The sequence below is a fragment of the Enhydra lutris genome, unplaced genomic scaffold, assembly GCF_002288905.1.
Source record: "Enhydra lutris kenyoni isolate GAN:26980312 unplaced genomic scaffold, ASM228890v2 scaffoldscaffold18, whole genome shotgun sequence".
Taxonomy (NCBI): domain Eukaryota; kingdom Metazoa; phylum Chordata; class Mammalia; order Carnivora; family Mustelidae; genus Enhydra; species Enhydra lutris.
Genome location: NW_019154102.1, coordinates 4,693,942 through 4,699,939, shown reverse-complemented (window position 1 = coordinate 4,699,939; position 5,998 = coordinate 4,693,942). Strand labels below are relative to the sequence as shown.

Here is a 5,998-nt window from a genome sequence, read left to right as displayed (position 1 = left end):
TTTCATAAGCTCAACAGTACAAAGTGAAAAGGTAATTACCATTAATCTATATGGAAAATTTTTTGAACATTCCCGGACACCAAAAACAACCTCTCTTGGGTTTTTCTGATACTTCAGGACATATCTTGCTAACAGATGCACAAAATAAATTGAGATAAAGCACAGATGCTCACAGACAACAGTTCAAAGCTATGGCAGTGACAGGATGAGTGTATTTCCTGGAGAAGGAGCTTGGTGGTGCCACTGTAGCTGCTGGGGTATACAATGTCTTTGTAACAGCTCACGGCAAAACAAACACACTGAACACTATTTTTACTTTTGTCTTTTTTTTTTTTTTAACTGAAAATCCTCTGGATTTCTTTCGGTTAGTGAAAACAGGTACTAATGTAGGTCTTTCACAGAAGACAAGTAGCCCAATTCAAACTTGTGAAAAGTGTGGATACCTGCACCTGTAAGTTTTCTAGGTATGAGCCCAAAGGTCTATAGAACCATGTTAGCTACAAACTTATACACATACTGCCAGTCCTATAAGGAGGCTGTGAAATTCTCAGAAGGTTCTCAAGAAGCCTTAGAGGAAGAGGATAAGAGATTGACAGCAAACCTAAAAGACTTGACTGCTGCTGTAGATCATGGTGGATAGTCTGTATCTGGAGCTACTGTTTTGTGGGGCACTTGGGAAATTTGCCAAAACTCTTGTATCTTCGTTGCTCTACTCCAGGAAATATCCATGATGCTATACCAGAAGTTCCAACATCACTGGTAACCACAATGACTCCAGCTAATTGCCCTTCACAATTGTCTGGCATCACACATCACCCTTGCCTTCTGAGGGGGCCATTTATGCAGTGTTGTCTGTAGTGCTTGGGAAGACTGCTGTGCATGTTTTTGAATACTCTCTGATGTCCTATGCCATCACCAAAAACATTCAGACTGTCAATTGGGGAATTTGTGAGACTGCCACTGCCAACCTCATTCTACCATCTGAATGAATATGCTTTCAGATCCAATATCTTAAGATCTTCTCAGTTGGCTCCTCCAAATCTCAAGTCTTGATTTTACTCACTTGTTCAAACTTTAATAGTTGCTCTTTTTAAATTTTATTCCTAGATATATCTCTCATTAAATATCCTTCCAACAGTTCTCAGTCTGATAGTACACTCACTATGTAACACAGCTAGTCCTTCAGGCCAATAAGAATGTGAAGGGTGCTCAACCCCTGAAAATTATATGGATCAATTTCAACCTTACAAGTACTCTTATTCCACTCCTAATAGTATCTAAGGACAAACTTTGTCTCTTAAGCAGTTGCATGAACTGACAAAATGATAACTATTGCCCATTTCTTATCCTCTGCTTTGTCTTAACTGAATTTCAGTCAGGAGTCTCTCCTTCCTACAGGTCCCTGTACTCTGTATGTCCCAAGAATATGAAATCACTCAAAATGTGGAATTTGGGGGCGCCTGGTAGCTCAGTGGGTTAAAGCCTCTGCCTTCCGTTCAGGTCAAGATCCCAGTGTCCTGGGATCGAGCCCCGCCTCGGGATCTCTGCTCCACAGGGAGCCTGCTTCCTCCTCTCTCTTTCTCTCTCTCTCTCTCTGCTTGCCTCTCTGTCCACTTGTGATCTCTCTCTCCATGTCAAATAAATAAATAAAATCTTAAGGAAAAAAAAAGAAATCTATTTAAAAAAATGTGGAATTTGTACACCTTACCAGCTTCTCCTGGGACTCGAATGACCACAGCAAGACCCTTTCCTTGTCAGACCCTACTGGTCATTTCTTCTTACATGTCTAGCTTCCCCTTATAAGATTCTGCTTCTCTCTCCCTTCCTGTCTTCTCTTTCCTAAAATAAGAAGGTTTTTGTTTTGTTTGTTTGTTTGACTGTGAGATACTTGCAGGTTTCTGAAACCATAGTGTTCTTCCTATGGTAATTGCATTTCCTCTGAATAATACTACTCCTTTCTAAGTCTGAATTTGTTTTTATTTAGCAGTATTCACTGCAACATAATTTGTAATACCAAAATTAAATAATAAGCAAACATAAAGAATGGGGAAACTTAAATATCTATAAAGAATGGAAAAATAAAATTGTGATTTATTAATTCATACAATAGAAATCAGTAAATAAAAAGAAACAGTTACATTAATTCTAAAACAACATTACCTGAGTGTATACTGTTGACAGAAAAAGAAAATGAGGAAAAACATCATTGTATGACATAATTTATGTAAAACCTAAAAGTCTCCAAATATTCTATTTTTTATATGTTCATACATATATGCATATGTAGTAAAGAATTACATATTAATATAGAATTAGACACCAAGTCTCTCTGAGGAGAAAGGGAAGGTAATATTTGTGCAAGGAAACAAAGTAGGTATAAGTTGTATTGGTAAATCTTTTATTTCTGTAAGAATAATACAAAAAAAAAAAAAGCACAATGTTAACATTTCTTAAATCTGGGTGACAGACACATGGGAATTCATTATGTTATTCTTTTCATGTGTTGTGTATTTCAAGTATTTCATAACAAATCAAACATAGAAACAACTCTAGAACACCAGGGACAGCTGACAAGTAAAAAGTTGTCTCTGAACAAATACTCCCTTAGCAAATGCAAAATGCAAGAATTTTACCAGCAATTCTTGCCCTGAGCCTGAAAAAAGAATCCACAGAACTCCTAGTACCTTGTAGTCAGTTCTCTGTTGAAGCTTAGGCTAATTTTTCCATCACTTTGACTCACTTAGTAAAGTTACTAGCTGTACATGTATGGGTATTACCAAATTAATGACCTCCTCTATTTTATTGAAGCAAAAATCAAGAACAGATTATTTTTAATCAAACAATGACTAAAGAAAGGAATATTTGTATATGCTATTTACTTTGGTCACTTATTTCAAATAAGGGATTTTGCTAATGTATAACAGAGAATAGTTACAAATCTTTAATTCTATCTGGATTTACTGGACAGGACAAACCAATGTATGGTACTTCAGGGCAGCTACCTTGAAAATTTTTCATCATAGAAACTTCAAAACGATATTTTATTTTATTTTTTATTTTTTTAAAGATTTTATTTATTTATTTGACAGAATGATAGAGTGAGAGCACAAGTAAACAGAGTGGCAGGCAGAGGGAGAGAGAGAAGTAGGCTCTCTCCTGAGCAGGGAGCCCGATTCAGGGCTCGATCTCAGGACCCTGGAATCATGAACTGAGCTGAAGGCAGCCACTTAACCAATTGAGCCACCTAGGAGCCCCCAAAACAATATTGTAAAAGTATGTACTTTCTCAAGTGTTTTTATTTTTATTTTTATTTAGAGATTTTTATTTATTTATTTGACAGATCACAAGTAGGCAGAGAGGCAGGCAGAGAGAGAGAGGAGGAAGCAGGCTCCCTGCTGAGCAGAGAGCCTGATGTGGGACTCGATCCCAGGACCCTGAGATCATGACCTGAGCCGAAGGCAGAGGCTTTAACCCACTGAGACACCCAGGCGCCCTCTCAAGTGTTTTTAAATAGATGCTGAGAATGTGTTTTTTGGAGCTAGTTAATTCTGTTGTTGCCTGATTTTGCTTGTATGACTTTTCAGTACCTGAAAATGAATTTTAAAGGAATTAGAGTAAATTTAGTCCAACTACATTGCTTTTGTTATGTTTTATATTAGCACAAAGAAGGTTGGTTTTTTTTTTTTTTTTTACTTTGTTGCTTATTTTGAGTATAAAAAAGTAGATACAGTTTTTTCCTTGTTAGAGGGGACCTAACCTCACAGCCATTATTTTCAAAATTTGACACTATATTAGCACTTGTTGGAAGAAGAATTGACTGAAGTGAGAAATAAGATATTTTATATCAGAGGTAATTAAATGAAAGGATGGAATCATGCTTAAAAAATTAAATTTTCCCTGCAAGTAAGACCATTCACAACATTTTACACATTATTGTAAAAAGGCAATGTTTCACACTTCCTTGATACTTATTTTGGAAGTCAAAAGGAAGAGGCTGCAACTGTGTAAAAACAAACCAAAAAAAAAGGCTGTGTAAAGACACAGTTCTTTTAGAAAATTTAAAAGTTTAACTTTGGTTAGAATTGCACTCAACTGATGTTTGGCTGTATCAGTCACTAAATAAGTATGCAAACATACTTACTTCTCTAATTAACTTCTCTAATCCTTTAATTTTCAGGCTTGTTGTGAGTCATAAAAAGCAGTCATATATGGAAGCATTTTATTAATGGAAGGTGCTGTTGTTATCCTACTTGGACCTAAATTGTGGATAACTGATTTTTCCTTATCTGATGGATTATAAGAATCCATTTAAGACATTATTATTTTCCGAGGAACAATAATTTTAACATGTTTGGTCATGAAACAGTAGACAGGCACATTATTTTTTGTAAATAATAATTTTTGGTAACACTAATTATTTTTTGTACATATTTTACAAAATATTTGTTGTAAATATTTTTGGCAACTCTAGTTTTACCTTATTATTTTTTGTTAATATTTTTGGTAACGCTAGTTTTACCTAAAAGAATATGTATCTTAATATAGTACTATTTGTAGGAGTAAACTGTGTGAGAATGTATGTGTATATGTGTATGTTCTTAGAAGATGTCAGTGTTAGAAAGAGAAAACACAAAAAGATGAAGTAAGACATGTTAAAACATATATAACATGACAGTTTAAAAAAAAAACTAACAGAATAATGTTTGAACTACAGAAATTTATCAGGTTTTATTTTTCTCAGGAATCCTGGTTAACAAAACAAAGATACGGATTGGGGAACAATGAAAATAAATCAATAGAAGAGAAATTCACTAGTGAGTAGAATACCTGGTAAAATACTTTCATTTAGGGGACTTAGTTTTCTTTCCCATCTCGCAAGATGGCGGGCAAAAAAGCTGAGAAGCTGGATGCTAAGGAGAAGAAACTTGAAGCCAAGAAAGCTGATGCTGCTCTGCTGGTGCCAAGGCTAAGAAGGGTAACCCACAAGCTAAAACGCCGAAGAAGGGGAAGCCCCACTGCAGCTGAAACCCTGTCCTAGTCAGAGGAATTAGCAGATACTCCTGATCGCCTATGCATTCCAGAAAGGGCACATAGAAGAGGACGTATTTGGCAGCTAAATCCAGGGTTGAAAAGAAAAACAAGGTTCTTGCAACCTCACAAAACCAGTTGGTGGTGACAAGAAAGGTGGTACCCAAAATGCCTAGGTATCATCCTACCAAAGATGTGCCTCAAAAGCTGTTGAGCCATGACAAAAAACCTTTCAGTCAGCACGTGAGAAAACTGCAGCTAGCATCACCCCTGGGACCATTTTAATCATCCTCACTGTGTGTCACAGAGGCAAGAGGGTAGTTTTCCTGAAGCAAATGAGCAGTGGCTTGCTCCGTGCGACTCGACCTCTGTCCCTCAATCGAGTTCCCCTGCATAGAACACACCAAAAATTCGTCATTTCCAAAATTGGTATCAGCAGTGTGATATCAAATTGATATCAGCAGTGTGAAAATCCCCAAACATCTCACTGATGCTTATTCCAAGAAGAAGAAGTTGTGGAAGCCCAGACACCAGGAGGGTGAGATCTTCGACACTGAGAAAGAGAAATACAAGATTACAGAACAACGCAAGGTGATCAGAAAGCTGTGGACTCACAAATTCTGCCAAAAATCAAGGCTATTCCTCAGCTTCAGGGCTGCCTCTGCTCTGTGTTTTCTGTCATGAATGGAGTTTACCCTCACAAATTGGTGTTTTCCCTCACAAATTGGTATTCTAAATTTCTTACAAAGAACCTAATTAAATAACTGATCCATTAAAAAAATAGTAACAACTTTCATTTAGATCCCTAGGACAGGTTCTATTTACTGTTCATTTGCTTCTCAACCTCAAACAACTTAGCAAGTATAATCTGAAGAGAGTCTTACAATGAAACATACAGCTTGAGCAACAAAAACAAAACCTAGAAATTGATGGAGAAGAAGACAAAAATTATAAATTTGAAAATAAAATG

The 5,998-nt window shown here is 36.4% G+C and overlaps 1 pseudogene; it reads left to right on the top strand.

The window, feature by feature from the left end:
* The first annotated feature begins 4,879 nt into the window (after window positions 1-4,879).
* LOC111147911 lies at window positions 4,880-5,792 on the top strand (annotated as a pseudogene).
* Window positions 5,793-5,998: the final 206 nt, after the last annotated feature.